Here is an 11,572-nt window from a genome sequence, read left to right as displayed (position 1 = left end):
CCTATCTGATTTAGGATAGGTAAAGATCCTTTCTCAATCTGTTGGTGGTCTTTTTGTCTTATTGACGGTGTCTTTTGCCTTGCAGAAACTTTGGAGTTTCATTAGGTCCCATTTGTCAATTCTCGATCTTACAGCACAAGCCATTGCTGTTCTGTTCAGGAATTTTTCCCCTGTGCCCATATCTTCAAGGCTTTTCCCCACTTTCTCCTCTATAAGTTTCAGTGTCTCTGGTTTTATGTGAAGTTCCTTGATCCACTTAGATTTGACCTTAGTACAAGGAGATAAGTATGGATCGATTCGCATTCTTCTACATGATAACAACCAGTTGTGCCAGCACCAATTGTTGAAAATGCTGTCTTTCTTCCACTGGATGGTTTTAGCTCCCTTGTCGAAGATCAAGTGACCATAGGTGTGTGGGTTCATTTCTGGGTCTTCAATTCTATTCCATTGGTCTACTTGTCTGTCTCTATACCAGTACCATGCAGTTTTTATCACAATTGCTCTGTAGTAAAGCTTTAGGTCTGGCATGGTGATTCCGCCAGAAGTTCTTTTATCCTTGAGAAGACTTTTTGCTATCCTAGGTTTTTTGTTATTCCAGACAAATTTGCAAATTGCTCCTTCCAATTCGTTGAAGAATTGAGTTGGAATTTTGATGGGGATTGCATTGAATCTGTAGATTGCTTTTGGCAAGATAGCCATTTTTACAATGTTGATCCTGCCAATCCATGAGCATGGGAGATCTTTCCATCTTCTGAGATCTTCCTTAATTTCTTTCTTCAGAGATTTGAAGTTTTTATCATACAGATCTTTAACTTCCTTAGTTAGAGTCACGCCAAGATATTTTATATTATTTGTGACTATTGAGAAGGGTGTTGTTTCCCTAATTTCTTTCTCAGCCTGTTTATTCTTTGTATAGAGAAAGGCCATTGACTTGTTTGAGTTTATTTTATATCCAGCTACTTCACCGAAGCTGTTTATCAGGTTTAGGAGTTCTCTGGTAGAATTTTTAGGGTCACTTATATATACTATCATATCATCTGCAAAAAGTGATATTTTGACTTCCTCTTTTCCAATTTGTATCCCCTTGATCTCCTTTTGTTGTCGAATTGCTCTGGCTAATACTTCAAGTACTATGTTGAAAAGGTAGGGAGAAAGTGGGCAGCCTTGTCTAGTCCCTGATTTTAGTGGGATTGCTTCCAGCTTCTCTCCATTTACTTTGATGTTGGCTACTGGTTTGCTGTAGATTGCTTTTATCATGTTTAGGTATGGGCCATGAATTCCTGATCTTTCCAACACTTTTATCATGAATGGGTGTTGGATCTTGTCAAATGCTTTTTCTGCATCTAACGAGATGATCATGTGGTTTTTGTCTTTGAGTTTGTTTATATAATGGATTATATTGATGGATTTTCGTATATTAAACCATCCCTGCATCTCTGGAATAAAACCTACTTGGTCAGGATGGATGATTGCTTTAATGTGTTCTTGGATTCGGTTAGCGAGAATTTTATTGAGGATTTTTGCATCGATATTCATAAGAGAAATTGGTCTGAAGTTATCTTTGTTGGGTCTTTCTGTGGTTTAGGTATCAGAGTAATAGTGGCTTCATAAAATGAGTTGGGTAGAGTACCTTCTACTTCTATTTTGTGAAATAGTTTGTGCAGAACTGGAATTAGATCTTCTTTGAAGGTCTGATAGAACTCTGCACTAAACCCATCTGGTCCTGGGCTTTTTTTGGTTGGGAGACTATTAATAACTGCTTCTATTTCTTTAGGTGATATGGGACTGTTTAGATGATCAACTTGATCCTGATTCAACTTTGGTACCTGGTATCTGTCCAGAAATTTGTCCATTTCCTCCAGGTTTTCCAGTTTTGTTGAGTATAGCCTTTTGTAGAAGGATCTGATGGTGTTTTGGATTTCTTCAGGATCTGTTGTTATGTCTCCCTTTTCATTTCTGATTTTGTTAGTTAGGATTTTGTCCCTGTGCCCTTTAGTGAGTCTAGCTAAGGGTTTATCTATCTTGTTGATTTTCTCAAAGAACCAACTCCTCGTTTGGTTAATTCTTTGAATAGTTCTTCTCGTTTCCACTTGGTTGATTTCACCCCTGAGTTTGATTATTTCCTGCCATCTACTCCTCTTGGGTGAATTTGCTTCCTTTTTTTCTAGAGCTTTTAGATGTGTTGTCAAGCTGCTAGTATGTGCTGTCTCCCGTTTCTTCTTGGAGGCACTCAGAGCTATGAGTTTCCCTCTTAGAAATGCTTTCATTGTGTCCCATAGGTTTGGGTACATTGTGGCTTCATTTTCATTAAACTCTAAAAAGTCTTTAATTTCTTTATTCCTTCCTTGACCAAGGTATCATTGAGAAGAGTGTTATTCAGTTTCCATGTGAATGTTGGCTTTCCATTATTTATGTTGTTATTGAAGATCAGTCTTAGGCCATGGTGGTCTGATAGGATACATGGGACAATTTCAATATTTTTGTATCTATTGAGGCCTGTTTTGTGACCAATTATATGGTCAATTTTGGAGAAGGTCCCGTGAGGTGCTGAGAAGAAGGTATATCCTTTTGTTTTAGGATAAAATGTTCTGTAGATATCTGTCAGGTCCATTTGTTTCATAACTTCTGTTAGTTTCACTGTGTCCCTGTTTAGTTTCTGTTTCCACGATCTGTCCTTTGAAGAAAGTGGTGTGTTGAAGTCTCCCACTATTATTGTGTGAGGTGCAATGTATGCTTTGAGCTTTACTAAAGTGTCTCTAATGAATGTGGCTGCCCTTGCATTTGGTGCGTAGATATTCAGAATTGAGAGTTCCTCTTGGAGGATTTTACCTTTGATGAGTATGAAGTGTCCCTCCTTGTCTTTTTTGATAACATTGGGTTGGAAGTCGATTTTATCCGATATTAAAATGGCTACTCCAGCTTGTTTCTTCAGTCCATTTGCTTGGAAAATTGTTTTCCAGCCTTTCACTCTGAGGTAGTGTCTGTCTTTTTCCCCGAGATGGGTTTCCTGTAAGCAGCAGAATGTTGGGTCCTGTTTGTGTAGCCAGTCTGTTAGTCTATGTCTTTTTATTGGGGAATTGAGTCCATTGATATTAAGAGATATTAAGGAAAAGTAATTGTTGCTTCCTTTTATTTTTGTTGTTAGAGTTGGCATTCTGTTCTTGTGGCTGTCTTCTTTTTGGTTTGTTGAATGATTACTTTCTTGGTTGTTCTAGGGCGTGATTTCCGTCCTTGTATTGCTTCTTTTCTGTTATTATCCTTTGAAGGGCTGGATTCCTGGAAAGATATTGTGTGAATTTGTTTTTGTCGTGGAATACTTTGGTTTCTCCATCTATGGTAATTGAGAGTTTGGCCGGGTATAGTAGCCTGGGCTGGCATTTGTGTTCTCTTAGTGTCTGTATAACATCTGTCCAGGCTCTTCTGGCTTTCATAGTCTCTGGTGAAAAGTCTGGTGTAATTCTGATAGGCCTTCCTTTATATGTTACTTGACCTTTCTCCCTTACTGCTTTTAATATTCTATCTTTATTTAGTGCATTTGTTGTTCTGATTATTATGTGTCGGGAGGAATTTCTTTTCTGGTCCAGTCTATTTGGAGTTCTGTAGGCTTCTTGTATGATCATGGGCATCTCTTTTTTTATGTTTGGGAAGTTTTCTTCTATTATTTTGTTGAAGATATTAGCTAGCCCTTTAAGTTGAAAATCTTCATTCTCATCAATTCCTATTATCCGTAGGTTTGGTCTTCTCATTGTGTCCTGGATTACCTGGATGTTTTGAGTTAGGATCCTTTTGCATTTTGTATTTTCTTTGACTGTTGTGTCGATGTTCTCTATGGAATCTTCTGCACCTGAGATTCTCTCTTCCATTTCTTGTATTCTGTTGCTGATGCTCGCATCTATGGTTCCAGATCTCTTTCCTAGGGTTTCTATCTCCAGAGTTGCCTCGCTTTGGGTTTTCTTTATTGTGTCCACTTCCCCTTTTAGTTCTAGTATGGTTTTGTTCATTTCCATCACCTGTTTGGATGTGTTTTCCTGTTTTTCTTTAATGATTTCTACCTGTTTGGCTGTGTTTTCCTGCTTTTCTTTAAGGGCCTGTAACTCTTTAGCAGTGCTCTCCTGTAATTCTTTAAGTGACTTATGAAAGTCCTTCTTGATGTCCTCTAGCATCATCATGAGAAATGTTTTTAAATCTGGGTCTAGATTTTCGGTTGTGTTGGGGTGCCCAGGACTAGGTGGGGTGGGAGTGCTGCGTTCTGATGATGGTGAGTGGTCTTGATTTCTGTTAGTAGGATTCTTACGTTTGCCTTTCGCCATCTGGTAATCTCTGAAGCTAGCTGTTTTAGTTGTCACTGTTAAGAGCTTGTTCTTCAGGTGACTCTGTTAGCCTCTATGAGCAGACCTGGAGGGTAGCACTCTCCTTAGTTTCAGTGGGCAGAGTATTCTCTGCAGGCAAGCTCTCTTCTTGCAAGGCAGGTACCCAGATATCTGGTGTTCGAACCAGACTCCTGGCAGAAGTTGTGTTCCACTCACTAGAGGTCTTAGGATCTCCTGTGGAATCCTGTGTGGGCCCTTGCGGGTGTCAGGCGACTCCGCTGGCAAGGTAGCCCAGGGCTCGAGTGGAGCGGAAGGGGTTTGTGCCCCAGATCAAGCCCGGGTAGCCTGCTTCCCTATGTACAGCAGTCTCAGGTTCCGCGTGATTGGATTGGGGCAGGCGCTGTGTTCCACTCACCAGAGGTCTTAGGATCCCGTGGGGAGTCCTGTGTGGCCCTTGCGGGTGTTGGGCAAGACTCTGCTGGCAAGGTAGCCCGGGGCTCGAGTCGAGCGGAAGGGACTTGTGCCCCAGATCAGGCCCGGGTAGCCTGCTTCCCTATGTACTGCAGTCTCAGGTTCCGGGCGATTGGATTGGGGCAGGCGCTGTGTTCCACTCACCAGAGGTCTTAGGATCCCGTGGGGAGTCCTGTGTGGGCCCTTGCGGGTGTTGGGCAAGACTCTGCCTGCAAGGTAGCCCGGGGCTCGAGTCGAGCGGAAGGGACTTGTGCCGTATGCTTTTATTCTTAAGCTAAAGACATCACATGTGAGTATAATCCCAGCATTGCTGTGGGGTCTGAAGGACATGACATTAGTCTTGTCCTGTAGAAGACCCCAGAAAGCCTCTTTCTGACATTGCAGGAAACAAAGACAGCCTGGAGGATCCTGGAGGGTAGAATGAAGTCATCCACAGCCTAGCAAGGAGGGAGCATGGGAGTCACATTTGCAAAGTTTCAGAGATGGGACAAGCATGATGGCCTGTGTCAGCCATGATCCAATGCACTATTTGGCTAGTATGAGGACAAAGAAAGAAAGACATGGAGGACATATGAGAACATATACACATGTGGAATATGAGTGAGAGATGAATGTTTGTATGTACATGCTGGTATGAGGCTGGTGTAGTCCCCATGATTATAGCATGTTATATGAGTATGATACTGGCAGGATTTGTGATATTATACTGTGCTGTCATATGGGTAGAAGTGTGTGTGAGAGTGTACACATCGTGTGAGAAATGTGAAAGTATGTATACAAGTGCACATGTAGTGTGAGATGTATGTACGTGTACTGTGAGATACGCAGAAGAGAGTGTAAGCAGAGAATGAAGAGGAGGCTTGAGATCCATGGGGTCATGTGTGTCACTTACATGTATGTTTGTAAAGAAGCCCATGTCATTGCTTACATGATCTCTGGGACATAAGGCATTCACCATCAGCAGCCACAGCAGAGGGTGGGCATGTTGTGGTCCTATGGAGCTGAAGCTTTGTGCCCTCTGCCTAGGTAATACATCCTGTTTGTTGGCTCTGTGGTAACCATGAGCATTTCCAAAGCTTTGAACTCATGAATCTTTTTCATCAGGAACATAAGAGAGTACATGGTATTACCATTAGCATTTTACAGAAGAGTCCATGGAAAATCAGGGTGAGGTGCTGACATAACTTAGTATAATGTCATAGTGGACCCATGCTGCAGAGAGGGACGCAGAATCCATGCTGGCGAGAGGGACGAAGACTTAGTGGATCCATGCTGGAGGGAGAAATGCAGACTTGGCTTTGAGCCCTTTGAGGAATCTCCTGTCTGGAAGGTGCTGCTGCCAAGTCGCTGCTAGAGGAGAAGATGCTGTAAATGGAAGATGTGCTGTTCCTTATGGTCCTGTCTGTCTCCGGGAATCAGATTCCTAATGTGTGGGAGAGCAGCAGGAACCTTTGAAGGGCGTCTCAAGACAAGGCGAGTTGTTTCCCCAGTACCTTAGCAGCATGAAGCCATAAAATGCTTACATCATTAACCCACATCAGCTAAGGTGGGAGAGCACTTCAGAGCAGTGGGGCTGAGTGGAGGAAACCAGAGCCGGGAATCCCGCCCTTGAGGCATTTCAGCCTCCTGTATCTGTCCACGTCATCATATTACATCATTTCTACAAGAACTTATGGTGACAGCAGGCCAGAAACAGAATGCAAAATGACAATTTTATTCTCTTTTCTAGTGGCTATTGGATACATTGTGATGATGTGTACCCATTGGTTGAAATATGCTGTGGACTTTGTCCTTATCTCTGCTGTGCTAATGATCTTGTTTTTTAGCCCATACCCTCCTCTTCGTCCACCCCTATGTATGTACACACACACCTTTGCAAGATCTCCATGGGAACATCAATATGAACTAACCAGTACCCCCAGAGCTCCTTGGAACTAAACCACCAATCAAAGAAAACACATGGTGTGACCATGGCTCTAGCTGCATATGTAGCCGAGGATGGCCTAGTCGGTCATCAAAAATAGGAGAGGTCCTAGGTTTTGTGAAGGTTCTGCCCCAGTATAAGGGAATGCCAGGACTGGGAATGGGTATGGGTGGTTGGGGAGTATGGGGAGGGGAATAGGGGATTTTCGGAGGGGAAACTAGGAAAGGGGATAACATTTGAAATGTAAATAAAGTCAGCTAATGGATGGATCACAGGGCTCCCAATGGAGGAGCTAGAGAAAGTACCCAAGGAGCTAAAGGGATCTTCAACCCTATAGGTGGAACAACATTATGAACTAACCAGTACCCCTGAGCTCTTGACTCTAGCTGCATATGTATCAAAAGATGGCCTAGTCGGCCATCACTGGAAAGAGAGGCCCATTGGACACGCAGACTTTGTGTGCCCCGGTACAGGGGAACGCCAGGGCCAAAGGGGGGGAGTGGGTGGGTAGGGGAGTGGGGGTGGGTGGGTAAGGGGGACTTTTGGTATAGCATTGGAAATGTAAATGAGCTAAATACCTAATTAAAAAAAAAAAAAAAAGAAAATATCTAATAAAAAAGAAATTTTAAAAAATCTCCGTGTTTATCTGTACATATGTACAATACACACATCCTCTGCATGATACAGCTGACATTACTGATTAGGGAAGGAGAAAACTCTAAGACACTAACCCTCTAAATGGACTACAAATTTAAAGTTTGACCTTGGTTGGACATGCTACTTATTGACTCTGAGCCTCAGTTTTTCTCCTGCCAAGCTGTGAACATTTGTATTAAATAGTATTTAATCTCCTTTACAGTCTGTGAAGTTCACACAAGCAAAATAAGCTTTGCTTCCCAAGGGCAGGAGGGATATTCATCCAGGCTTAAAGATGGAGTGTTTTTTTTTTTTCTTTTGTTCTCCCACAGCTGGAGGGAATTAATTGCAAATAAAAAGTGGTCTCCAGCCCAGCTCTTAAGACCTAGATGGTATTTCCATGAACACTGAAAGATTTACTGCTTATAGAATTACAGTCAGTTGGATTTGCCAGGTCCAGACTCAAGAGTAGATTGAAGAGTGCCTAGGGAGGCCGGAACCCATCTGGGGAAACATGGCAGGGGTTTGTAACAAAGGGTTGGAAATTTCCATTGTTGGCGCCATAGAAACACCTATAAGAAGTGACCCAGAAGCCAAACATTAAGGTGTGATTTGTAATTGTACCTGAAACCGAATAAAAAACTTGGGTTTTCTGTAGCAGTACAAATGTTAGGAAGACATATATGGATATCTACTCCACTGTTCTAGATGTAATTTTATCTCCCATCCCACATAGACAGGGCTTGTAAATGTGTCTGGGCATGTGACGGCAGAGCTGATCATCACCCAAAAAAGTTATTAGAAATGACTATTCACAATCTCCTTTGAGAACTATTTTATTTATTTTTTTAATGAAAATGTACATAGTATATTCTTATCGCAGTTTCTTCTCCCCATTTCCTACCTGGTCCTCCCCACTCCCCCACCCACGCCACCCCATGCCTTCTTTTTCTCTATCCTTACAAAAAAAACAGGCAAATTAAAAAGAGTAATTTTAACAACAACAACAAAAAAAAAAAACAAAAAACAAAAAAACTAAAAAGCTTAGGAAACACAAACACACACATCATAAAACTGCAAAATCGGAAACCATAAATAATTTACAAGCAAAAGTCCAATAGGATTTTTTTAAAAAGCCAAACCAAGCAATACGAGACAACAAAATCTACAGAAATATTATTGAATTTGTTTTGTGTTGGCCTAGGTCTACTACTGCTGGTCACAGGGTCTACCCGTAAGTGTGGTTTATATACCCAATAAGACTCCATTTGAGAAAGCTATTTTTTCCTTTGTGGGCAGTTGTTAATTGGAAAGAGGGCTTTGCTTAGAGATGGGAGTTCATATCCACTTTCTTCCCACTCAGCACTGAGAGCCCATCTGACTTGAACCTGTGCAGGTCCTGTGCATGTTGCCACAGTCTCTGTAGGTTCATATGTGTGACAGTCCTGCCGAGTCTGGAAGGCACTGTTTCGCTGGAGTTGTCTATCCCTGCAGGCTCTTAAGATCTTTCTACCTAGTCTTCTGCACAGCTTACTGAACCCTGAGGGAAGGGGTTTGATAAAAAACAAAAAACAAACAAAACAAAAAAAACCCCTACTTATGACTGAGTATTTCAAAGTGTCTCATTCTCTGCAGATTGCCCATTGTGGGTCTCTGTATTTGTTCCCATCTACTGCAAGAGAAAGCATCTCTGATGATGGGTGAACAAGGCACTGGTCTATGAGTATAGCATAATGTCAGTAGGAGTCATTTTATAGCTAATATTTCGTTTTCCTGTAGGTTCATGGCTATATAGTCTCAGATTCTTGGACACCTAGGTGGGTTTGGGTGTGGGCTCAATCTCATGGAGTGGTCCTTAAACACAATCAGAGAGTGGCTGGTTATCCTCACAGTGTTTGTGCCACCGTTGCACCAGCATATCATGCAGATGGTCAACATTGCAGGTCATAGGGTTTTTAGATGGGTTAGTGGCTACCTTTCTCCTAATGGGATGAAATAGAAAGGTTCTCCTTTCTCTTAAAGGTCGGTGTGCAGAGAACCTTCTAGGACCATGAATACTTGTGAGTCAGAGTCAAGGCTCTAAGTAGGCACCAGCTCAACTTCTGTGTATTCAGTGAGAGATGTCAGCGCTATCTTCAGCAATAGAACCTTACCATTAGTTTGCGGAGAACAAACCAAAAGCCTTGGCAATAGTCTGAGTTGTTTGGGGGTTCCCTTTGGCCAACAACTCAATTAAATGTGACCCGTTCCTGGTACGGAGTATTTTACTTGTCTTCACTTGACTCAATTTGGGTTTCTTTCATAATTGTATATATTTTAAGAAGGTTCTACATAGTAGATTTCCACACGACCCTTTAAGTGGCCTTCAGTGTTAGTTGCTCCTCCCCATTTACAATTCTCCTTTGCTACTATATGTTCTGCTGTGATACTTGGCCCCCTTCTTCAAGAATGAAGCAGCACCTAGTATTTTCAAGCCTTCTGATTGTTCAGTGGTTCTCAACCTTCCTAATGCTGTGGCCCTTTAATACAGTTCCTCATATTGTGGTGACATCTGCCTGAGGGTTTTATTGCTGTGAAGAGACACCATGATCAAGGTAACTCTTCTAAATGACAACATTTAAGTAGGGATGGTTTATAGTTTCAGGGGTTTAGTCATTATCTTTATAGTGGGAAGCATGGCAGCATGTAGGCAGACATGGTGCTGGAGGAGTTGAGAGTTCTACCTCTTGATCCAAAATCAGCAGAAGAAGGGGACTGTGTGTCACCCTGGTCATGGCTTAAGCATAGGAGATATCAAAGCCCATCCCAACAGTGACATACTTCATCCAGCAAGCCCACACCTCCTAGTAATGTGACTCTCTATGGGTCAAGTATTCCAGCACGTGGGTTCTTTGGGGGGCCATACCTATTCAAAGAACCATACCTCCCAATCATAACATTATTTTGTTGCTACTTCAGAACTATAATTTTGCTACTGTGATGAATCTTAATGTAAATGTTTGATAAGCAGGCTATCTGATATGTGACTCCCCTCCCAAGAGGGTCATGACCCACAGTTTGATAACTATTGGTTTATGCATCTACTGAGACAAAGAAAGTGTCTTTTCAGTAGTAGGTAGAGATTACATTTTGCTGTACCGTTACATTGAGTATTTCTCACTTTTGGAAGAATTCTCTCATAGTGCTGGAAGAAATGCACATTTGCACATGCAAGCATGTGTGTGTGTGTGTGTGTGTGTGTGTGTGTGTGTGTGTTTCATCTATGGTTTGGATGTGGCCTTCTAAAGCTCATCTTGAAACACAATCTTCAGTGTAACAGTGTTAATGGTGGTAATGGACCAGACCTTGGGGATGTGATGACATTTTGAGGCTCTCTCCATCATTTCTGTGGTTAGTGCACTTACAGAAGGGAATTACCGTGACATACCTGAATTTTCTATCTCTTCCGTCATGTGAGAACACATCACAAAGATGCTCTCAGAGACTAACGGACATTAACTTCAAAGAACCCGAAAGCAGCATGACCTTACCTGTCCCATCCTTGCTTGCTGTACTTCGATGCTTTTCTTCTTGAGGCAGCAAATCAACCTCCCACCTTAAATGACCTAGCACTAAGTTTTGCCTTAAACTGTAAGTCTACGAATATGGTTTTCCACCTAACATTGACACATAGTTGTGTAACCATCAAATTTCATTAGCATGGCTGAAACTGAACTCTCCACTCTTTCCAAACCTGCTCTTTCATTACTTTCTTGTCTCGTGACCCCTTCCCCACCTCCTGGCAAACCAGCTATTCATGCTCACACACTGAAGTCCCCACAGTCTAGCACATGCAACCTTCTCCCCTGTAACACACAGGATAAAATACATCATCTGACTCCCTTTCCCATGACTTCCCATACTGCTTCTCTGGTCCAGATCTCAGCATCCTTCAGGAGGCTTTTGTGCCTTCCTGATGCCATCTTCTTCTCCAGCCTCCTGGAGAACAGTGCCCATCATATTTCTTAGAATACTTTTTTAAAAATTCATTTTTAATAACCTAAGATAGTCTCTATTGATCGTACCCTCAAAACCCTCTGTAGGTTACCATACCATTAAAAGAAATAAGGCGTCTTCACAACAGCCTTTAAAAGTTCATGAAATAAAAAAAGCTAGATAGGTATTAAAGTTCTTAAACACACACACACACACACACACACACACACACACACTACTAAGCACATGTGAGTAC

The sequence above is a fragment of the Mus musculus genome, chromosome 18 (genome assembly GCF_000001635.26).
Source record: "Mus musculus strain C57BL/6J chromosome 18, GRCm38.p6 C57BL/6J".
In the NCBI taxonomy this organism is placed as follows: domain Eukaryota; kingdom Metazoa; phylum Chordata; class Mammalia; order Rodentia; family Muridae; genus Mus; species Mus musculus.
This window is presented reverse-complemented; position numbering follows the sequence as displayed.